Source organism: Heliangelus exortis, chromosome 3 (genome assembly GCF_036169615.1).
Source record: "Heliangelus exortis chromosome 3, bHelExo1.hap1, whole genome shotgun sequence".
Lineage (NCBI taxonomy): Eukaryota > Metazoa > Chordata > Aves > Apodiformes > Trochilidae > Heliangelus > Heliangelus exortis.
The window spans coordinates 8,738,296-8,763,322 of record NC_092424.1 but is presented as its reverse complement, the minus strand read 5'-3'; the positions used below and the strand labels follow the sequence as shown (position 1 = coordinate 8,763,322).

Here is a 25,027-nt window from a genome sequence, read left to right as displayed (position 1 = left end):
TTTTAAAATTTTAATTGTGCCATATAGGGCTTGTTTGAATGGGGACGTGAAGGAAAGCTGGAAAATCAAATGGTGTAGAGCCAGCACACCAGAATTAGAGTGCATATGGGAAACTGGACACGTGCTGTATTTCACTGTTTGGTCATGTTTAATTGAGTTTTGGATATGTATGTTTATTTTGATTGATTTAAAAATAGAAGAAGTGTAGTTTTCATCCCTACTTCTTTGCTAGGAGGTTGAATTTCATTGGTTATGCAGGGAGTGAAAGTAAGGGTTGGAAGCAAATGGAAGCAAACCACAGAAAATATATTTCATTCTGCTTTAAATAAAATTCAAAGGCAGTTTTACATGAAACACTTTGCCCAGTGTGACACTTAAAGTAAAGAACCGTGTTGTTGGCTGTGTTTTGAAGTCTCCTGAGCTCACAAAAGTGGCCCAGACAGTTTGCTGACCCCAGATAGACCTTTAAGTCTCTGACTTGTCAGACGAAAGGGGCAGGACTCTTAATTGGCATTCAGCTCACAAGCAGCCACTGGGCTCTGCGCATAGCCAAGTACTGCTTTAGGATTTAGACAAAGCCACTCTGGCAAAACATCCCAGTTGTCAGGGGAGCTGGCGTTTTCCTAAAGAACTGTTACATAATGGGGAGACTGAGAAGAGCTTTAGGATGCAAATTTTTTTTTTTTTAAGTAAAAATTAAAAAAAAAAAAAAGGAAAAAAAAAAGAAAAAAGTGGCAGTAATTTTTGAAAAGAAACATTCCCTCCCTCCCCGGATGATCTCATTCATTGTTTCCTCCTCCTGTTTAACTTCTCAGGGTCATAAATGTAGTTTGCTGTTTAAAACTATGGTGATGTCACTCCAAAGGTATTTTGTGGATGAGGGGAAATTAATTATCTGAAAGTATTTGGGAATCAACACTTAGAGATTTATTAGCTTTACTAGAGGTTGACTATTTGCATTTCTTCTTCTTTGTGCTTAGTGTAATGTAAACTGGGAATTCAGCTATAGAGTTAATGTTTACATTTGAAACATCCCATGGAACAGAAGGAAATGCTGTCTTTATTGCTACAGCTGTGGGTGAAATTGTGATCTAAAGTTTCGTTGGTCCCTGGCCAGATTTCCAACCTGCCCCCGTGTGCTGATCCCCTTGGGCAATGCCAGGGTTTGGTGCTCCCTGGTACCCTTCCTCCCCTGCCCCACCAGAGGTGACATCAGCCCGGGCACTGCTCCCAGCCTGCCCACAGCCCCTGCCCACTCGGGGGACAGGATGGAAGAGGAGCAACTGATTCACTTGGTGTTGGAGTTATGGAAGAGAGCCCCACAATGCTGCTTAAAAAGAGTTTCTGTACTGAGGTGGTGTGGGGGACTCTATGGTCTCCATCACAATGTGTTAGCTCTGCCATGGGTATTGTGGTGGTAGCAAATTTCATTTAGTCAGCCTTGGTTGTAAATGCCTTAGAGTGTTCTGGTTATAATAGAGCCCAGTTCAACAAACTGCTTTGGAAAATATTTCAGTATTTGTGCAAGTGCTGCTTTCTCGCACCCTTTAAATACCGTTCACACCACTAGATATTTCTAATTTGTTAAACAGTGTACCAGCAGAGTGCTTTCTCCAAATCTGCTGAAGCAGGAGTTCAGAGAGTACATATATTTTCTTTAATCACAGGGTAGTTTGTTTTGGAGGGGCTTTTTGCAGGAAGCAAGGGGGAATGGGCTCAGCCAGATGCAGCCAGAAAACACAGCTTACAGCATATGTTTTTGTAGGGAGAGCATATTCATTCCAGAAGCTTGGGTTTCGAGGGGTTTGGCCATTCTTCTGCCAAACCCCTGTTAGGTGTTTGAGGGTTCCTTACAGAAACACTTAATACCTCCCAAAGCTCATTTCTTAATGTTGGAAACCAGGACACTAAGTTAATGCTTTTTTCTAGCTCGTCTGGAAGCAGGACATTCCCCATTGCAGCAGGTCAGTAAAAGGTGTAATGTAAAAGACAGTAAAAGACAATGAAAGTCTTCAGTTTGGGAAGTCTGAACCACTGGTAATAGAATCATAACAGTATCAGTGATTATGCTTTGGTACACTGGGAAGGTGTGATTTGAAGAGTTCATGGTCCATGTCAGGTTGTTGCTGGCAGCCATTTCCAGAACTGGGGTGGTATCTAAGTGCTCCCCTTAGGTAACTTTCTTAGATTGCTTTGTCACAGAATCTCTTAGCTGCAACTGATGCAGATGTCCTAATAGCATCCTGGAGTGTTTCCTTTTTGCAGTATATAGTTAGGTAAACAACCTCTGTGGAGTTCCTGTCACAAAAGGGAGACTTTCTGAAAAGAATTTTTTCTTTTCCTTACTAACAGTCAAACAAACTCTCATGTCATTAGAACCTTTGTCTAAAGTTCAGTTACCAAAGCTTACACAGGCTTTGTCACTTCTTTTGGAGAATACTGAGCAGTTATATTGCTCTTGCTTCCTTCAGAATGTTAATAAATACTATAATTTCTCTGGTATTGCAAGTTAGTTCTCCATAAAAGGAAGGCTTTGAAATAATATGAAAAGTATATGCGTAACTTGTGTAGGTGGGAAGCTCTAGCCCATGCTAATCACTTAACTTTTTATTCCTGGTGGATTCTAATTACCTACCGTGGAGTTCTGGAAGGAAGGAGTGATCTTCCCCTTCACACTTTACACAACTTGCTTACCTTTTGCAAAGAGCAGCTGGTCCACCCTGAAGATCCCCAGTCTTCCTGAGGAAACCCAGCAGGAGGATCTGACCTACTCAGATGTAATGCACTTGTAACCACTATGTAGTGTTTTGCAGGAAGAGTGTGGTCTTAAAATAATAGTCTGATATAAGACTTACTAGATGTGTTAGCTAAGAATGTTAGCTTGATACAAACATTTCTATGCTTTTCATCTGCCCAGTTCTGCTTTCAGGAAGCTCATCAGCAGGAACACATGCAAAATAGGAAAAATCTGGATGCAGCATTCATAGAAAATGAGGTTTTAAGAGAAGAGTGTAATGAAACACAGTAAATCAGAGGTAACTGGAATACCATAATATTAAAAATAGTCTCGTGTTAAAATTATGTTTCTTTCTTGTCTGAAAACAGCTGCTGAGTAGTTTTGGTTTTGATTTTTTTTTATTTTTAATTTTTTAATTTTTATTTGACTGATTTGCTTAAGACTTACAATATCTTGGCATGTATTTAGAGTGTTTTCCTCTTCATTTCATATGAATACTTAAATAAATGCCCTGTAATAAACTCAGTGTAAACACATGTATAGATTTTTCAGGATGCTGCTAGCTTGTAAGGCTTTAATCCATTTATCAAATACTGTGTATTTATTTACAAATACTGAAAATAACCTCTCTTACATACTCTGTTTCTTCCTCTCATAACGTCATAGCTTCTACTTCAAAACACAGGAACAGTACCTGCTTGCATGTGTAAATATGATACCAGGTCTTAAATTCTTCTTTAGGTTGGAATTAGCACAGTATTTCTCATAATTAGTTGCCTTTGAATCTCACAGTCTTAAACAAGCAAAAAGCAGATGTATCTGCATCTAACTTTCTGTGTGGTGCTGGTACGAATGAGTAGCAACCACCCTTGTCATATATTGTGTTTAGCACATAGCTGACTTACTTGAAAACGAAATATTTGAACCATATTTTTATATCTTCTTGGAGCTGTTTAAACATTTCACAGTTGTTTGTTCCTTCCTTGCAACCCCTTGGTGTGGTGACAGTGGAAGTTACTGTTCCCTTCAGAAATGTTACAGATTAATGAGGCAGACTATTTTCTGCAAAATCAGAAAGGTCAGCTTAAACCATTACATATCAGTTCATGTCCCAAGCCAGAAAGGTTGTGATATAATTAGATTAGTTAAACTAATGTCTTTCTTTCTCTCTCCAGAAGGGGAAAGAAAGGGCTACTAAGTGCAACCTTTGCATATGTATTTCAGGTACATCTTTTGGTGTAGCAGCAGTATTCATGTAAGTAAGCAGTGTTTGCTCAGGGAATTAAATGACTGTAAAACTACACACTATACCAAAAAGAAAAGTATGGCCCCTTGAATTACTTTATAGAAGGTCAAACAAATGGCAAGTTTAATGCTATGCAATATTTGCATTTTTTCAGTGTCTGGATGCTACTGTATTGTGAAATTTGGGATTACAGCATAAGAGCTAGGAATCCAAAGTTAAAGGTAACTCTGAAGCTGGTTTTTCTTCATATAATATGCAAGCTGTAGATGTAGTCACCAGATTTTTCTGTTTGTCAAGAAAGAAACAGCAGAGAAAAAGAAATGTCCATGTTTTGTGGGGATTACTGGTACAGCTGAAACTGCTGGACTCCCCATATACATTTTGCTGTAAGAGCTATCTGAGAAAATGAGAACAACTGTTGGACTGTTACCCTCTGCTTGGACTTCTAAAAGGATGATGTCTCTCTGGAAGAAGCCCAGTAATTAGCTTTGCCTGGAATTTTCTAGACATACATTTTGTGTGCTCTGCATTTCTGTTGAGGGTCTTGTAATATTACAACTTGTTATCTTTTTGGTCATTCTTTTGGTTTCTTAGAGAGTAACTGCTCTGAACATGGTGTTTATTATTTGGCTGACCCAACAATACTGAAGCTTTTGTATAATTTCCAGCTGAGCAGAACTTCATGGGGAAAAAAAGCAGTGCATGTTGTTAAAAATTTGCAGAGCTTTGTAAATCACCTGGGGTGACTATCCACAAAAATAGAACTCTTCTATTACAAGTGGAAAAAGCATTAGAGGGACCTCAGGTGCATATTTATATTGGTGGAGGATGTTGTATTAACCAGTTAACTATAGGCTGCCTCCCAGTTTTGGAAAGGTGCTTTATATTATATATTTTACTGTCTGTTCCACCCTAGGTGAAACAGCATCTTTCTTTCCATTGTCTCTAGCCTGTCCTTCTAGCTCTGTGTATTTATCATCTTTAGCCCTTCCTCCCAGCTATGTTCTTACTCCCTGGGCAGTCCAAGTATTTGCTTGTTAAGCTTTTCATTTGTGAAAAAAATCTTCTCTCAGCAGGTGCTGAATATAGAATTACTCAGTTCAGTGGTTAAAATCTGGCAAATCATAAGGTAGGAGAATCAGATTTTAGCTGTCTATAGGTGGCACTGACAAGCTTATAAAATTAACACATTAGGGTTTGACTTTGGAGAGGAGGCCACTAGGCTTGTTTGGTGTTCATGCTGAATTTGCCTATAGAAATGCATCACTGGGGTGGATGGAGCGTTTAGAACTGGAGAAATCAAAGAGCTGTGTGTCTGAAATGTTAAATAAGAGGCAGGAATAAAAAGACTCTTAAATGCATTGGTTTAATAAGAATAAAAAATAATGTAGAGCTGCTTTGAATGTATTGTGTGTTCATTGCACAGAAGGAATCGTGCATTTTGACCAAGTATTTTTAAAAAAAACACATTTACTTGAAGAATATTAGGAGGAGGTGATCTCTAAAAGCAAGACTTTTCACCACCCATTGTCTGATAAAAGTAGAAGTAAAAATTCTATTAGTTCCTGGGGACTTTTCTGTAAAAAAGGGAAATCCTGAACATTGAAGGCTCTTTTTATGGTGCTGTTCTGGCAGTTATTCTTCTTTTCCTGTTCATGATGAGTGTTAGATGAGTGACCTGACATTTGTAGGACTGTGAAGTCATTTAATGCAAGCATCATTTTGGTACTGGTGGCACATTAATGATAAGTATGAACTTACCATAGTGCATCCTGAACTGAAAGGATAGTAATTTTTAAACAGGAGGCTAGAACCTTAGCTTCACTGGAGGTTACAGATTGTAACCAACACAATACTGAACAGGTAGGGGAAAAAAAAAAACCCCAAACTGTAGAAAAACAGCTAATTATAGTAATTGCAGCTGGTTTCAAAGTACTTCTAACAGTTTGTGCATAATGCTTACTTGAAAGCATCAAATGGGCGCTAGTTGTGAAATAGAACACCTGTTTGTTGTTGAGCATGTGTTTATGCAGATGATTTTTGTTGTCAAAGCACCTTGATGTAGAGTAGTCCTGTTTACATTTACATTCTCCCCAAAGGATTAACAGTGTTCTCTCAATAAATTTGCAGTCTATTCTCCTCTCAAAGGCTGCTGTTTGGAGGGTGGTGTGAACAAGGCAACAAGTGCTTGCTAATCACTTGAATATACATAATTAGCGACAGTCTGGTGCACTGGAGTCTTTGTACAGCCATAACAATACTGATTGGCAGCAGCAGATAACAATAGTCGTGGCAAGGTGCTATTTGTTGAATATTTGAAGGTGTTTTTTTTCTCTATTTGCGGTGTGCATTTTGAATTAATTATGCCATTGTTCTGGAACACTCTTCCTATGTTGCCTTAATGTCATTTAAAAGATGGGTAGTGTCAACTGCAGAGAATTAAGACATTCAGTAAAGCCTTTGCTAGTTTTCAGACTAAGCTGCATTCTTTTTTTCTACCCTAATAATTTTATGAGACTAAGCTAGATACCATTTTTTCATTCCTATTTTATATGACCCACAGTCAAACTGAAAGGTGTGTCTAAAAATTTGGGAGATAAATGTCAAGGTTGTATATGACTGTATATGACTGTACTTTAAAAAACAAATACAAAATCATTGATGATAAAATTTATAGATAACATAGACTGTAAGATAATATAAGACTGAGAAAATTATCTGGATTGCTTTTCATGCTTTTTATGTTCAAACAATGTGTTTTAATATGACAAAGTTCTTTATACCAGTTTAACCCAAGGCTAAATACTGGAACAAGTAGGCTATGAACATCTAGGAAATAATGAATGAGTCACTGTGGGTTTGGCAAGGTTAAATTTTATCAAACTAATCAAATTTCCTTTTATTGACAAGGTAGCAGCTTTGGGTGCCATATCTTGGATTTAGTCAGGTCTCTGATATTTTGTGAATACTATTTTCATAAGGCAACAGGAGATAAACATTAGGTGGAACAACTGTGAAGTTTGTTACTAAAAGCAAATTGTTAGAAAACTATGCTGAGTAATTACCAAAGATTCATCATCAAAAGTAAAAACAGTAAAAGTAAACAGGGAGTAGAATTTTGTTAGGCTGTTTTCTGACTTCTGCTTAGGCAGCACTTGCATTTATGAGGTGAGGAATGGAAAAGAGAATGATTATTAATGTTTTGAGGTGTCTCCAAGATGAAAGGGACTGCAGGCATGCTGGAGGATGAGATAAGAATTTAGAATGGTATCTGTAACGTGGAGATGTGGTCTGTAAGGAGCTGGAAGCTATTCAGAGGGAAGAAGTTTAACATGCAATCTAGAACGATCCCCTTTACAAAGAAATGGATGGGGAGCATGTGGCTAGGTAAGTATCTCTTCAGGAAAAAGTCCAGCAGGTCTGTGGATCACAGGCTGGATATTAATTTTATCTCACTGTTATGAAGAATTCAATGCCTAAATGGCACACGTAAGCAGTAATAGAATTGGTAAAATGCATCTTTCTGCTCCATTGAGCACTCAAGGTCTTAGCTGGACAATTTGCACCTGTTTCTGGATGCTGAAGTTCAAGATGATAAAGATTATAAACAGAGACCAGAAATGAGAGGGATCAGCAATTTATACCTGTGAGTATAGGTTGAATGAACTGTAATTACTGGGGCTAAATAAGAAAAGAGAAGTGATTATACAATCTTTTCTTCATGTATGCAGCAGAGAGGAGAAGAAATTCTAGTTATAAACTGTTGTGAGGCTGTTGGCTTTCAAACTGGGAAAACTTTTTTCAAGTAATTATAACAGAAAAAGCCTGTGGAGTCATAGCAGTGGCCCATCTAGCCCAGTGTCTTCTCTGCAGCATTGGCAGAGGAGATGCTCTTTTGGGAGAGCTTGCAAGGTCAGTTGTTTTCATGCCTTCCATGCCCTTTGCACTTTTCCAGTGTCCACAATTGTTCTATTAGTAAAGAGTATCTCTGTGAGATCCCTCTTGTATCCATTTATGGACCTGTTTCAGCAAATGGCCCTTCTACTCTGGTGGTGCCTTCATGCACCACCTCTTCGAACCATATTGCCCCCATCTTTTCATCCTCTCCTACAAAAGGTGGTTACTTCAACCCTTGGATAATTTTGGTTGTCCTTCTCTGTATTTTCTCATAATTTTACTATATTCTTCCTGAGATGTGGAGGCAGGACTATTCAGGGTAATGAAGATTTGGACACAGCAGTATTTTCTGTATGAGCAAAATGATGTCCTTTCTCTTGTTCTCAGTATCCCTTCTGACATGCCCAACATTTTTTCAGGTTTTTTTGGCTGGTGATATACAGGAGTTACAATTCCATAGAACTGTCAGTGGTTAATCCACAACTCAACTTTAACTTGTGGGTATAAGGTAAACATGGTGAGGCATTGTTTAGATTATTTTTTCCCAGATACGTTACCTCATGTTCATGTACCCCGTATTAATTTGCCATCTTTGCCTGCTCAGTTTTTTAATATCCTACTGTTTTTCATACCATTTGACTGTCCACTACAGTGTAATATCATCTGTGTTCTTTAAGATTTCATGGATCACACCACTGTCTAGGTTATTGATGAAGATGTCATATAAAAATGATCCCAGCATGGATTCCTGTCTCTCCTATGCTGAAAAATGACCCTTAAGCCTTATGGTTCATTTCCTCTTCCTTACCCAACTTTAAGACTGTTAAGAACCTGTTTAGTCCTGTGGCCACTTATCTTCAGCTGTATTAGGGGAGGAACCTAGACAAACACATTATGCCTACTGGATGCACTTTGCCCACATGTTTATTGCCTCCTTTGTAGAACTCTGTCAGGATAATGAGGCAGACTTTCCTTTCACAGCAGTCCTGATGGCTCTTTCCCATGTCTTCTCAAGTGCTCTGTGGTCTTGCTTATAGACTTCAGTGACTTACCAGAAGCAGTAGTCAGAATCTCAGGGAGTTTGTGGGATGCTTTTTAGAGTTTCTTTATGTTGGAAGTTGTGTTGGCAATCTATCAGTCTTCAGGCATGTAGTCATGGGTTATACTCCTTGGACAGCACCCCTCTGCCTTCGTCTTCCAGTTTCTTCAGCACTCCTGGGCTGACTTGTCATCAATTCTCAGTGACTTTACTGACATCTAATAAATTCCTACATGTTTACATTAAACCATCCTACATTAAACCATCCAGCCTTCATGTGTCTACTACAGGGAATGGCTGGGGTGTTGGTAACTTTCCAGTGTATTTAGCAATAAAGACCAGGGAAAAAAAATTCATACTGCCTCTCTGCTGTGGCCTTATTATTCTATCCTGGAATTCCCTTTCTGTTCTTTTGTCATCTAGCTGTCCCACTGTTTTCTTGTCTGTCTCCCTGGTTTTGATGATGAATGTAATTTGCAAAAAGCTCTTCAGATTCTTTTCTAGCTCTCTAAAATTTTGTCTTTGCATCACTCTGCCATTTTTAATGGTCTGATAGGATCAGGTATCTGATGTTGTAGGAAATTGTCCTGTTTCTGCCCTGCTTCACAGACATGCCCACAAATACTCTCCCCTTTTTAAAACTCACTGAACTGGTAAGCTGCACAAGTGACAAATGAGACAAGGAAGACCACTGGACTGCAGGAATGGAAGGAGGAGGAAGAGGCAGGGTTTCTCCTCAGCTGGATCAGCTGATATATGATAAAACATTGCACCTGGAATTCTCTAAGGTGTTGTTGGAACTGGAGGAACTGAAAACAGACATGGCAGGAGCATGAAAAACTTGTCAAGGACTAGAGTTTCTATACCTTACGGATCATTGATCTCTGGACCACACCTAATTTTTACTCTTTTTTTTTTTGTATTTTTACCTGTATTTTTCGGTTGATGTTGACTATTTGCATATCAGATTTACCTAATTATCTCAGATGATCTGGAGAGGGTTTGTTGTCTGTAACCAGCAGTCATGCCACTAAGTTTCAGTCATTCCATATCAAACACTGTTGCTAAAACCTAAGCAGTCTTGGTATAAAATTTAACTGAATTAAACTGCAAAAGTTAGGAAGAAAAGCTTTTAATAAAACTTCTTCACCTATGCTGCTGTTGCTTGATCTTCTTATCTGCACACTTGGTAAACAAGAATATGAAAGACTCCTAGAGGAGATGGAAAAACTTGGGTTGCTTCTCCCTGCTGGGGAACATGAATTCCCTGGGGAATGTCAGCATGGAAAAATGCATCAGCATCATAACGGGCACTCATCTGCAGCACGACCCCCAGAAGACAAAGCAGCGTTTTACCTCTTGGGATTAACAAACATGTGTCAGCTTTCCTACTGTTGTTTGGTAGTCAGGTGATAGACTGCCCATATGTCCTCATACCTCATTCTGGCATGAGATTTTTTTTTTTTCCTCTCTTTGGAATTTGAAATAAAAGCATAGCTTTATGCTGTTGTCATTTGTTCCAGTTCTTATGTCACTGATACAAAATTTTAAAAGATGTTTTAAGTAGTTCAGTACCTGTATTTATTTTTCTCACTGTAAATCTATTGGAAAAGATGCTTTGGTTGTCTCCAGAAGGGACAGACAGAAATGGTTAGAGAACGTAGATAACTTGCATCAAAGGAACTTATTTGTATAAATAGTTAAGCTCTAAATAGGGAGATGAATGTTTAAGAGTTCTTCAGGCACCTACACAGCTCAAATCCCTTCTCCTTGTACAGCATGGTCCTTCTGGCAGTGCCATGCTCCTAAATTGCACAGGGAGGAAGGAGAGAAGGAAAGTTTTTTTTAGACATGACTTATATCTAACTGAACAAATGTCCCTGCTTCTTTTAGATCTCTGGTCCAGTGATGTGAGGATTTCTTGACATAAGAAAAGTAATTATTTAGTAGCCAGTGTTTTGCAGTGGGGAGAAATAGAAGATAATATGTGACTTTGAAGTATCAGGAAGTTAAAAGGTTTAATTTCAAAATAAATACAAGCTTGGAGGAATTGTGTTTTCTCTCTTCTACTTTATCACTGGCATTTTAGTACTGTGAGGAAATAATTTTTAGTTCATTTTAAGGGATTTAGAAGATGTGACTTACATCAGTGTTATGCAGCCATCATTATTAAAGGCTGATGGTGATGGATGCATTTAGTATGGAATTCTCCTCACTCTTACACAGGTTTCTATATCCCATATAGATCAGGCCCTTTTACTTCAGCTATTTAGCTTTTACCTAATTTCTTACTTTTAAAGAGAGTTGCAACCGTGATTCTTTAGGAATTCTGTAATTCATTATAATAAAGACAAAAGACACAACGACCTCTAATAAACGTTTTTATTAAAATGGACATTTCTGAACCTTCTACAGACAATACCTGCTCAGATGTGACAGCATTTGTGACATCACCAGTACAGACTTTCTCAAGGATTTTGAAGTCAGTGTTGTAAGTCAGTTTCCATTTTGTTTTTATTAATTAGAAAATTGTGCTGTTCACTTTCTAGAGGAAAAAACATCCACTAAAACCATATCAAATTTGTGTATTTAATACAATAGAAATGCAATTTAAAAAAAAAAAATTACAGCTTCTTATTGGTCCCTGTTATTTTGGTGTCACAAATGTTAAATATTTGGTGCCAGATAATTATTGTATGTATAATCTGAATTTCATAAAGGCCAGATGTAGGAGGAGATTATCAGTGTTTCCTCTTGTATGAAACTTGACTTGTGTAATGAATAAAATAATTGTAGACAAAAGTATTTTCGAGGCTAAGTCATTAAACACTTATCAGTAATTCAGATTAGGAAAAAAAATAAACGCTTATAGTGGTGAAACCACAAAATGTGTGTCTGTTAGAGGAAAACCAGTAACAAACTTCATCCTCTGATCTGCTAGATGAATTTATGTCTTATCCAGATTTGTCATTGTGCAGTTCGATCGTGTGGTTGGAATTTAAGGGCTCAGAATTTGTAGTTTCGTTTTGAAAGTTTGTAAAGTGACTGAAAATGAGGAAAAATTTGTGTAAAATTGCGGGGTCTGGAGTTTTTGCATTTCTGCTTATCAGTCGAGCTTTCTTTTAATTCAGAGGGCTGGAAGAACTATGAAGCAAAAAGCTTTTTAATATCTCACTTGCCTGGATATTTATTGCAATTGTAATGTAAGAAAATTGTGCAAGATAAAATATAGTAAAATATGTATATTAAATTGAACTGTATGACGATTCCTATGTGGGTGTTATGAGCAGTTTTATTCATTTTAAGGCAGTGAAGTGTTTTAGAAATATGCAGAATCCTGAGGTTAAAAATTTGAAGTTGTTTTTTTTTTAGCTTCTATTACTTAAATTATAGTCTGCGTGTTTAAGAAAATATTTTACTGAGCAAATTGTTCTTATCTTCGTGGCATTGTTTCCGATATGAGAGGTATTGCATGGCTAACTCCAAATATCAATTTATATTGGGTTCTCTATGTTGCTCAGGTTTTATTATTGTAATATTTAATATTATAATATTGTAATAATCATTTCACAAATACACATCAAAGTATTACAATTCTAGCTTTTTTCAATGTGCACTTTAAGTGATTTTTCAGTTGCTTGCAGAAGTACAAAGATTTGTTCATATTTCTTTAACTTATTTTACTTATGTTCTCAGGATATATTCCGGCTCCTGTTTTCAGAATATGATTTTGTTTGTATAGAATGTGAAATTATATTAGGGAAATTTTTGATTTAGTATTGCATCAGAACTTCTGTGGCAGCATTGTGTAGAGATGCAGTTGAAATTGGAATCACTTGAATCCCCTGAACGTGATTTTCTAGCTTAACTGGAAAGCAGGAAGTGCAATCACATGATAGCCAGCACTCCTATTAATCAATAGTTAATCTTGCATAAGTTCATGTTGATGTTCCTTCCCCTTGCATCTTTCTTGCCCCCAGCCAATAATTCTCTGTCTCTCCTTTGTGCTTCTGGCCTTTCAGGGAGATGAAATTGTTTTGATCTGGTCAAAACCTCTTTTCTTGGGGTTGTTCAGCAGTATGGCTGCCAGTGCTGATGCAGTGGAGTAGGATGTGGGATGCACTACACATTTCCTTTGCAAGTGTTCCTCACCTTCCCAAATCCACTGTGGTGGTAGAAGATTGTATTTAAGGTGAACCAAAGTGGCCAAGGATGAAGACTTTAATTCACCACCAGTACTTCTGGCTAGTACTAGACTTGTGCTCAAAAATGCCTTGAAATTAAAGGAGGAACCTGCCTATCTTGATACTCTAATATCCTAAATGTGAGATTTTATTTATTTTTTTTTTAAGAAAAAGTGCTCACAGAAGTTTGGAGATGCCTCACAACATTCAAGGAGACACTGTCTTCTTCTAAAGGTGCTTGTAGGTGTTGGGTGCTGTATTGGTGGGAGAGTGGCTGCCATTGCCATGGTGCAGACTGCCAGTTATGTGGTTATGGTACAGAACCTAGCTGGAACTTTAGATGCTGAATGTTTGAAAATCTGTTCCTGAAGTCTTCCGAAAATGAGTTCTTGTGAAAAGTCTGATACTCTCCTGTTGGCCAATCGTGTTGTTAACATCATTTGAATCTGAAGCCTAATCCAGTCTTTCTCTCCTTACTCTGCATCTATCTCCATTTTGTGTGTGTGTTTTGTCTCTGATGGTCATCTGTTTTCTTGTAATTTTTAAAAATACAGTTAGCTAATCTGTAATTTATTTATCATGGAAGAATAATATTTTCAGTGTTCTTAAAATTGTATAACTTTTACAAATTATAGTATTTTTCTTTTCTACGTACATAAGCCAAGGTTACATTAATTGCTCTTTAGTGGTTAATTTAAAACCAAACAGGGTGTTTGAGTATTGCAGGTTATTCCTGTAACTGTTCATTAAAGTAATTCTTCACTGTATTTCATCTGGTGCTTCTCAGCTCACTGGTGTAGCTTTGCCACTCTGAAGTTCTTCACATTCTCAATAAACTTGAAGTTTGACTGTTGTGTGGTATATCCAGTGATGATTCCAGGTCTTTGTTGTATAAATTAGGTATAAATGTTCATGAAAGTGAACTGTAGAGCTTCTCAGACTGAGTTTTGACTATGTAATCCTATTTTTCTCTCTTCCTTTTACACACTTTCCTATTCCTGGTTCTGTGCCAGGTGCTTTTTCTTCCACATAACTTCTGTTTTCTTAAACTTATTAAAAGCTTTTTAAAAGTTGAAATACATTGTGTCAGTTAGTCTTTATCCATTTCATTTTCTTGACATTCTTAAATAAATCCCATATGTATGATGGGCAATATTTTTCTACTTAAAGGCAGTGTTGCCTTGTTTATCTTATGTCAGTTTGCTTTATTTAAGTATGAATAAAACCAGAATTATGAACAGTTTTCTTTGATTACAATCCAGGCAGATGACTTGAAATTTTAATGTTTATTTGGTGTGTGTGGTTTTTTTTTTTTAACTTTTTTGTTTCTTCTGGGAGTGTAGGGTGTAATTCTCCATTTATAACCCTTCAGTTTAACTGTAATCATTGAAAGGTAGCTGCTTTTTGCCAGTAATTTTCACCTCACTTACAATTTCTTAGTAATTGTAGATGTGTTTTGCCTAGTTCTGGGACTCTGCAGTACTTAGCATTCTATTCCAGCACCTCCTTTTTGATTCAGAGAGAGTAAAAATATTTGTTATCTGAAGCATATTTCTGTTTTTGTTTTCTGAGGTAAAGAACAATAGAAAGAAAATCCAGTTTTCTTCCTTGCAGATGCCATTATCCTCAGTTGCAGACTTCATTTTATGTGTGTTTAATATTTAACCGAATTTTCATCTTTTATTTGGTTGAGTTTTTATTTTACTTTGCTTTGAAGTTCACTACTCCTTATTTTCTATAAGCAGTACTTCTAAGATGTATTAATTTTGTTGTTTAACTGCAATGGTACCTTTATTTAAAGCAGGCTACATTTTCCCAGCTTTGCTCAACTGGTTCCTTATCTTCTGAGGTTTGAGGGTGATTTGGTGGCATGGAATGAAAAGCTAGAAGCAAGCAGACCCTGAGGGTTTGATGGTCTGTTTCCCAAATTTTGACTGTCCTTATGAATGAAGTGTTTGGAGTGCTGGCAAAAATACTGGAACACATGATCCAGGAAGAAAGTGGGGCTGGAGGTGAGGGATTTGAAGTCTTTGTCTCCCTCCCGTGCCCTGTGCTGAAGTTCAGTTTCACCTTTAGGTTTACAGAGCAGGTCTGCTCCCAAGTAAGGTGGAACTGGAATACTTTGTGGTTGCTGTTAAGTGCTTCTTGACTTAATTCCTCTACACTGCGTGGGTGAAAAGGAAAACACCTTCCGCTCGTGTTTTAGAGCCAGCAGTATCCAGGAGTATTAGTGTCAATAAATTCCTTCTCTGAAGTTTATTATGTGTGGTATTTAGCCAGTTTGAGGGAAATAAAAAATCCTTGAAGTGGACACTATTTAAATCTGGGGGCAGGGGATTTACTGCAATTAAGTAGAGTGCTATGGTAGGCCAATATATTAAGCTCAGGCAGCTTTGCTGCTAATTACACACAACTTCTCTGGAGTATCGGATATTCAGATCCATTTTATGAATATGGTAGAGAGAATAACAACTGTAAAACAAAGCACTGTGCATGTAAGTGACTGTTAGCGTGTATTTCAGAAGGGATAAATGCTCACCATATGGTACAATTACTGTGTCCAAGTTTTCAAATTAGCTTCTCTCATCCTCCTTATTACTGTCTTTAAAAAGAGAGGAAAAAAACCCAACATGATTTATCTACTCTGCAGCAGAACTCTTGACGCAAAACAGCAGCCCAGTTCTGTCCAGTTTTTTTTTCCTAGCATAATAGAGGCTGTCGGACTTTTTTATACTAATTACTGTGTGAGCCTCAGATGAACCCCCTTCAATTCACAGGGCTTTGTTAAGGGAGGAGCTGTCAATGTGTCTGCCCGTTTGCAGCTGTGCTGTGGCTTTAGCTTGCTTAACATTATGCTGCTTTTTAGACTTGACAGAAGGGATTTTTTTTTCTTTTTTTTTTTTTTTTTCTTTCTTTTTTTTTTTTTCCTTTTTTTTTTTTTTTTTTTTTTTTTTATTAAGGCAAAGCAGCCTTGTAGCGCAATGGTTTAAGCAGCTGCATTGTGGGGAAGCACAAAGAAGTTATTATTGTGTCTGTTTAGGGGGGTCGGATGGAGGGGGGAGATATTCGGCTGCTGTTGATGCCGATTGTTGACTTGCCATCTGCCAGATAGGGAGAAGAAAAAAATGACAGCTCCAGCAGGGTGTTCAAGAGGTTGTTTGGAGAGACGCATAAACATGTGCAGATGTCGAACTGAATAATGGCAAGAACTTGAGACGGTTTATGATGCTGCTGTTGTGTGTGCATATACAGAATGAATGTATGTGGAGATTTGGTTAGGAGGAGGGTACATATTAATTATCATTGTCCCCCACCTCCTCCTTTACTTCTTTTAATTAGTTCAGGAGTTTAATATCTTCCCTCTGTTGTTTATTGCTAAATAGAGCCTTTTCTTGTAGGGAAGAAAACTTTGGTTTCCCCATGTGGTGGGTTTAAAAGAAAAGACCCAGCAACTTGATAAATGTGGTACTTGTGGAAGTAGAAGGAGTAATGCAGTTATTTCAGTCTCAGGCATTTGGGGGACAGGTGCTATACAAGTTCTTACATAGCATTGTCTGTCTACCTAAAGACTGATAACATTGCATACCCCTACTATTGCATCCTGAGCTTCTCTTGTGTAGAAAGTGCCACTTTGTGATTGTTTAGTATTATATAGAGAGTAAATGCTAGGGATTAGAGTGAGATTAACAACTAATTTTTTCTTTCACTTCATCTTATTTTCTGGTCAGGCATTTCTTGTATTTTCCTGTTTGACAGTTGCATATAAAATAAATATGGATTGCTTTGTAGGAGTATGGTTTTCTTCTACTAAAATCCTGTCTTTTTTCTTGTTTGGTGATTGCTGCTGCTGAGTATCCAGGATGATATGAAAAAGCATACTAGAATAGAAGGAAATGAAGTTAGCCCAAAAAGGCTAAATGAAAGCATTATCTTAGACAAGCGATCTCTTACTTTACAGATTAAAAGTGGGGACTTTAAAATATATATATTTTTTTAATATTACATGCAAAATCAACATTCTTATGTATGTATTGAGTTGGAAAGTAGAAAATGAAATAATGGTTGAAGTTGCAGACATATCTTCCAGTTATCACTGTATATCAGAGTTTTTTGGTCTGTCACAGCATGACTTAAATAGTGTCTGAATGGACATGTCCACTGCTTCCTTCCACTGCCTCACCAAAAGTGAAGGAACCTCTTGTGTAGTGTCTTCCATATTGCTTCTAGTAAGCCTCAGCTCTTTTGGTCATTGGTAACAGTATCTGCTGATGGAAGAATTTGATGTCCCCTCTTATCATCACTGTGGCTGAATGGATAAGTCACCTTTGGATTATGTCAACTTAATTTCAACTGAAAATTCAGGTGTGGTTGTCTCATACCCAAGTATTGATCTCTACATCTGACTCTCAGCAGAGGCCAACAGCACTGCAAATGGAGAATTCCTTTGTGCCTCTTGGTTGGGTTGTTGGTTCTCCTCTGCAGACACGTGCTATGTTCTGGGTGGTGTGACATCCAGGTTACTCTGGGTAGTGCTGCATTGCTGCTTTTCATGAAACATTTAATGCAGCTGAAGTTTGGCTTATGTGGGCAGCAGCAATGGAGCTGTTCTGCCAACTGAAGCAGGCTGAAGAATCCTTCTGTGTTATCTTGGACAAGTTGTTTGCAAGTGATGCTGGATAAATGATAAGGGAAAACGGTTGACTTCAGTGATGTGTGTGAGGAAGAAATATACATGAACGATGTTGGTGTTAGTTTTTAGAACCAGTCAAAGTCTGGGGCTAGGAGCACACCTGGTGACATGGAGAAAGTTCAGGGGAGCTATTCTAAAATCATTACACTATGCAAGTTTTAAAAGTGAGGAAGTTTGCTTTGTGAAAAATATGCTAGCAGCAAGTATACCAATTTTAAGAGGAGAAAGTCACGTAGTTTTTGACACCACATTAATCTGTCACAGAAAGCTGAATGATAATGCTATTGTCAAACTTATCACACTCTTTTGCAAACAACGGAAAGTTTGAGATTTTTTTGTGTAAACTAGAGTTGGCTGTTTTACAAAAAATTGTAAGAGAATATCAAGGTGTTTAATTCATGTTAGCTACATGTAAAAGGCATTTAAAATGTAATAATCTGATTTAATATATACTTTTTACATGAATTTAAATTGTTGCTGCTACAGCTGACTGTCTTATACAGTGTAATTTAAATATAGATATTTGTATACTTGTCTTCTCTTAAAATATTTTCAAAATGTGGGGTGGATCCTTTGGTATCCAAGCACTTGATAAAAGCAGAAGAAAGGGCAGTAATTTTTTTTTTTCTTGTTATATGAAGCATCTCTTGATGCTTATAGTAATATATTAAAAAATTATAAATATTTAGAAGTACTGAGAACATGAAAGGTTTTAGCTATTAAAAAGAATAATGATGTGAGGCAGTATTCTAAAATTATCCTTTTTAAAAAATTTATTTACCACAAATCTCAATACTAATAAAAACTACAAAATTTCCCTGAGAAGCAGATAAATATTGTGGCATTTTTTGCTTTGATCCTAAAAAGCCTATGCAAGATAGAAATCTTAAATATGTGAGTAGTGTCCCTAAATGTTCCCGGGATATAGACCTTGGTTTTCCATTCCTGAATAGCAGGCATATTTAGAAAATATTGATCTTTTTTGTTGTTTGGGGATGCTGATGCAATACAGGACTGTTAGCCCAGACAGCAAGTATTAATCTCAACTTCTTTTTATTTATTGTTCTAATTCTTATCCTTCAAGAATGAAGGGGAATTGAAAATTATGTTGAAACTGGCAAGGTTTTCTTCCTGTTGGCTCAAAGTGGACACGGTAAAGGTCAAATCTCAATTTGCCAGGATGTCAGCTAACTCAGTATTTCTGGTATGATTTTTTTTTAAAGGACAAAATTTTGTGCATATGAAAATTGAGTATGTGCTGTGAACGTTTATTTTCCATGAGATGCCAAAACACATCAGCAATTTTGTGTGGATATTGCAGATGCCCAATTTGAAAACTGCATCGACGTTTGGATACAGCATGTCTCTCTCTTATTGAATATTCTCCTCCAGATTTTTAGATATTTTAGAGAAAGGATTTTTAATGCAACAGGAAAGGGCTGAATAAACAACAGGAGCTGAAGTACTGTTGCATTTATACAAGATAGGACACTGATTCACTCCAGTAGTTGTAATGAAGTAGTCAGGGGTGGGTGGTGATTTGAACCCCAGTAAGTCTGTGTCTGGAACGTGCTTGTAGGTTGCATGCAGAGCCTGGAGGGAAGAAAACCCCACAGTGAGAGCAAGGAAGAACTTTCTATTGAGAAGCTTGGTCCTCTTTGTAGCTTGGGCTGCAGAGATGCCTGCAGGGACCATGGAGAGCTGCTCTGGGGCTTCACCCTGCCTGGTGACTTCACCTCACACTTGGAATTGTTCTTTTTCACAAGTAGGAGCCCTTCTCCTTGACACTGCCTGCTACTGCTTCAGGAAAAAGATGTGATTGTTTGCCTGTTCTTCAGTGCACCTTGGCTGGCATGGAGGGAGGAGAAGGTTGTCCCTGTTTTCCTCTCCCCTTGCTCTCAGCTGAGGAACTTCCAGACCTTGTTCCTGAGGCTGCTTGCTGCTGCCTTCTGCAAAATCTTAACATCTGTGTGATTTCTGCTGGTTTCTGGCCACAGAGCTGTGAACAACCTTTCTGTCTGACAGGTCATGGACAGTGAAGGGCACTTACATTTTCTCACCTTAATTCTCCAGTTTGCAGGAATCTGAATGTGAGCTTAGCTGTGGTGTAAGCAGATGCCCACACATAACATGAAAAGTTCCATATTTCCCAGTTGTGACTGGAAAAATTAATTTGTCTAATGTAAGTCCAGATGTGCTCAAAATGTCATACAGTATTACTGGGAACTGTGGGGAAACAGTATAAATAAATAATCTCTGTTTCACAGTATAAAAGAACCAAAAAGTGTTATTTCCAAATTCTGCTTTTCTTTGCTGAAAGAAACATGGCAGAAGGGTGTATAATAAAAATACCTTTTATAATGCTAAGGCACAATAGAAAAAAATCAGGTTTATTTAATTTTTTTGTATACAAAAAGATTTTGACAAACCTTTTGCATGATGTATAATTACACATTTACATTGGATTAAGGGGCATATATCGAGTCATGAAGGCAGAAACACCTTTTAGTTTTTTAAACATTTATTTTTTAAAAAATGTCTTAGAACAGTGTTCCAAATTTGTTACAATGAAATCAGAAGTAAGAAAATATTTAACGGAGTGCTTTACATTTGCCTGTGTCTATCGACTTAAACTGTCTCTGATGCTTCTAATCGTGTGTTAGGTAACACTGCCCTCAGAGGGCCAAGGTAAGTAAATTCAACTGCAAAACCACTGGCATTACTTCCGATGATTTACTTGACCTGACATTAATTACAGTTGTTTCTTTTAAAGAAAAATTGCATATAGTTGTTTTATATACACTTATATAATTTTCTTTAATGCTCTTAGATAAATTTATATTTTCCCCTCTCTGTTTATTAAATGTTTGTGTAACAAAACCGGAGTTTAATTTAACAAAAAAGTGTCTTAAGAAAGAAAAAGAAAACAGAGAATTTTTGTATTATTTCTATTAAATCCATTTTAGGAAATTGATGAGACTGACAAGAGGCAGATTTTTGGTGCTCTCTGCTTGGAGGGGGGGGGGTCAGGTTTTTTTCTGTTTCTCCCCCCTTCCCAATTCCCTTAAATCTCACTTATGTCTGTGTGGCAGCTGTTGCTGCTTTTAAGGAAGCAAGTTTTTGAACTCAGGTTTCTGTTGCTTATCAGCACTGTATATTAAAGACATTTCCTTCACACCTCTAAAGCCATTTACATATTGAAAAATGTAGATGTTTTGCAAAAGTGATTTTTTTTTTTAATACAGGTTTTTTAAATAATAAGATTAATTTTACTGAATAATTTTTCAAGAACTGCTGAGTTTCCATATGCTTAAGACTTGGAAGTGATGAGACTAACAGCAGCAGCTATCAAATCTGAGGTGAATTTGTTTGAAGAGTTTTAAGTTCAAGAGGTAAAGTAAAAAAGTTATGGACTTTGAGTGGTACATTTGTTTAACATATATTTGTTGACTACTCCCATGTTTCTTAGGAAGCTCTTCTTTGTGAAACTCCTTTGCAGTATCAAAACTATGAACATTGCACCACCAGACTAAACATATTTTGTGAAATGTCCTGAAGGCAGGACTCTTGTTACTAGCTATCAAAGGCAAAGAAAATCATTAAGGTTTCAGTACAGAGGCAAATACAGAGCCAGCCACAAGGGTCATGTTCTAAAAAAACCTTCATTAAGCATTCTTTGTTACTGTTGTTAGTCAGTGTATTATTAAATACAGCATCAGTTAAAGAGTTGCATGTTATGAGAGTGCTTTTTGCATGAAGATCAGATTGCATTTTCGTGTGCTTCAAGAGTGCACTACCATCTTGTTTCTTTTTTTGGGTATATTCTCTCAGTAGTTATTAAAAAAGCAGACCCAGGTGTATGTATGTAGGTATCACCTATCTGTATCTGTAGGAAATACAGATGCCCTTGTTCTTAAGTAGCTTTAAAAACTTTTACTAGAATTAAAATGATGCAAGAATTACTTGGGTTTCTTTGCTGCAGTGGTTGAAATTAGAGACTTCTTAGTGCCTAATAAACAGATACTAAAAGAACATGTTTTTCAACTTAGAAGGGTGTAAATTTAAGCAAAATAATAATTTAGCTTACATTAACTCAGCAGGAAGCAGAGTGCAAGCTGATTAATTCTCTATGGCAGATCCACTGCTTTTTTAAGTACCACAGCTCTGTTTCATTAAATTGTCAGGATATCTTGTGGTTTGGTGAGCCTGCCTGGACCTCTTTCTCATGGAATAATTTCTTTTCACTTGAATTAAATGTCAACTTCTTGTTGTTTGCTTGTGCTGAGGTATTTAATAAACACTAAAAATATCGGTAAAGTAATTTAATATTGCTCAGACTGTTAAAAACCCTTTCTTTTTCCAAATTTTTTTCATTTACAAGTTTTCATTTTCAAATGCTCTACTGTGTTTTAGTATTTTTGGCATGGGTGATCTCTCTTTCAAAGCAGTTCAATAAGCACATCTCTTAAGAAATACAGACTAAAACATCTTCTGTCTTTAAACAGTTATGAGAAGAAATGCAGTTTTAAGAGTGCACCTAGAGTGCATTTTGAAAGCCATTAAACCACTTAAGCAGCTCAGTGAGCTGTTCACTGATGCCACCGTTTACTTTAGTCCTCGAAAGTGTTCAGGCATTTCTTAATTAAATTACAAAATAAATAAAAGGCAAGTGATAAATATTTCATGTAAAGGCCTTGAAGAGGGATTGTAGTATTAGTCATTTCAGGACAAAACTAGGAGGAGGGGCTTGTATGCAAGGTTGTACAGATGTCTTGACAAAGTAATCTGGCTGTGATTCATGCTGGGGAGCCATTTAGGAGAAACATGTTTCAAAGAAGTATATGTCTCTGAAAGAAATATATGGATCCGTATAAAGCCACAGTGTTTTGCCATTGCTTTTAAATAACATGTCCTGTGTCTACCTGAAGTTTGCAGAGCAAAGACAGAGAGAGGTAGAGCTCTGCTTGTGGATAAACTGGTAGAGAGGTCATTCAATATTTATCTTATTGTGATTAACTTTTGTCCGGAGTTGCGAGCTCTTTTCAGAAGAGGTTGGAAGTGACAGTCAAACTCTTCTGAAGGTTTTTCTCCAGGCAGAACACCCGCTGCATACCTCAGTAGATGACAAAAAAATCTGTTCAGTTTTCTGATTAAGAGACTCTGAGTACCTAGTATAAGCCAAATGTAATCTAAAGTGTTGTCTTGAGAGGAGAAGAGGGGATAAGTGATCAGGGAAGTGTGTGCTGGGACTCTGAGGGCACCTGCTAGAAATGGTTTCCTTTTCTACAGCTTTAATTCTGGAGAGTGTGTATGTAAGTAAGCAAAGCCCTCTCTTCTTCCCTGAAGTGACTAATGAGTGTGCTTATCCTATCAGTTCTGATTCTTAGAGCAGTCTGCTTATCTCCCTGACCAGTTTATTCCTTACAGAAAGGAGGACTCTTGCAAACCTGAACCCGTTGGGTGGCTGACCTGTTCTAGGCACACAGGTGTTGTCACCACATTCTCCTTGAACCCTTCTTCAGTAGTTTTAGGTGCCTGCTTTGCAGTTAATTCACCTTCTACATAAGACTTAAGATCTTGATAAATTTTAAACTCACTAACAGGCATTTTCTTTCCTAACAGTCACTTGTTATTACAACTAAATAAGATATAATTTATTGGAATTGTACCGAAGATTCTCTTTATGGTCTTCTAAGAAAGCATCTAGGATGTTAATATTTTTAAAACTCACAATGTGTGATCTGATATGTAAGGTTTTGTTTTGGCTTCAAATTTTGAGTCCATAATGATTTCACTGAGTTTTTTGTCACAGAGTGTATTTCAAACTTTCTTAAAATACGAGTCATACCTTTACTTAGGCCTCATTATTTTGTTTTTAAGTATTCACTAAACTTAATTCAAGAAATGTCTTTTCCTTTTCATGCTTTGGTGATACAGTATTTCACTGTTGTTATTAAAGCTACACATATGTTTTCCCATACTGTACTGGTATTTGCTTTTTGCTAGCTGAGATTTCCCACTGTGGAATCAGTTTAGAGTGGCAGTGTCCATAAGGGTGTTGCAAGCTGAAGCAGAACCAGTGATTTGAGATGGAAAGCTCTGATTTATTTCAGATGTATCTAGCACTATATCTCCTCTATTAATTTTATGGTCAAATTGAGTAACAATTTGACATTTTCAATTTTTTTCCTACTTCTACGAAAATGTTTAGATAACAGAATCAAGGTACCCTGCTATCTAGAAGCAGGAAGAGGTTTGCTGCCAAGGGCCAGGAAACATAAGTTAGCACCAATAGCCTCGTGTTAATTTTACTCACTCTTTCTGCTTCCCCATCTCATCCTTACTGCACTGCTTCTCTGCTTAAATATGTGTTGAAAATCAGAAATGTTAATGACTACAGTTTGATCTTTCAAGTCATTTCAGAATCCTTGCAAGTTATGATCAAGTTCAGCAAGGCCATGTTAACAATTCCTGTGTTGGGCTGCAGTGACAGTTGATTGCTCTGATGGAAAGGTGAAGAATTTCTAGATTAGCCCTTAGTGGAGTAGTTTCCATGTCAGATGTATGTAAACTTCTTTGTGACCTTGGAAATGTGTAAAGCTACATAGCTACAGTTAAGAGGGTGCAGAGGCAGTAAATGGCACTGAAGGGCTGGGCTTAGCCCAGGACCAGTGCTGCCCCTGGGCTGGTCAGTTCTGAGCATTTCACAGACATCTGTTTGGCATGGTTGGACATTCTTCATTGTTGCATACACTTCTTCTTCTTAAAGTGTTCATTTGTATTATGATGAAACAGTGACATTTAAAGTCTCAGTAAGTACTTGTACATATGTTATTTACTTTGCAGAGTTGATAGAACTCAAAGACAGGGAAAGCTGAGCAGATTTGAAGTTACCTTAACTGAGTAATTGCACTTTCAAAATGAAATTGTTGCTGAGATTTAGTGTAGCATTGCAAAGTATAATGCTGATGAGGAGATTATTCACCCTTAAATTGCAAATGAGTGGTGTTAAATAGGATATCATGTCTTTGCTGACCCATTCTGGATGTTTCTGGTTCTGAGTACCTCATTGCAAGCAGAATCCTGCTCAGGTTGGGGTGGGGGGAAAGTAGAGGTTGTGGGTTTTTTGGTGGACTTGTCTCTGAAAAGATAATTAGCTTCTTTTTTTATTCCTTTTGCTTTCAGAGTTATTTGCTAAGGATAATTTGTATAGGCTCTCCCATGACCCCCAGTT

At 37.2% G+C, this 25,027-nt stretch overlaps 1 protein-coding gene across 3 annotated transcripts in view; it reads left to right on the top strand.

Moving 5' to 3' along the window:
• Nucleotides 1–25,027, top strand: part of AKT3 (AKT serine/threonine kinase 3) — a 142,887-nt gene that overhangs the window by 52,600 nt on the left and 65,260 nt on the right. Inside the window, exon 2 of one of the 3 annotated variants that reach the window (XM_071739108.1) lies at nt 11,335–11,410. The exons of the other annotated variants lie outside the window; for them this stretch is intronic. The gene's annotated coding sequence lies outside the window, so the exon portion shown is untranslated. The remainder of the gene's footprint in view (nt 1–11,334; nt 11,411–25,027) is intronic. 3 annotated transcript variants of the gene reach the window in all.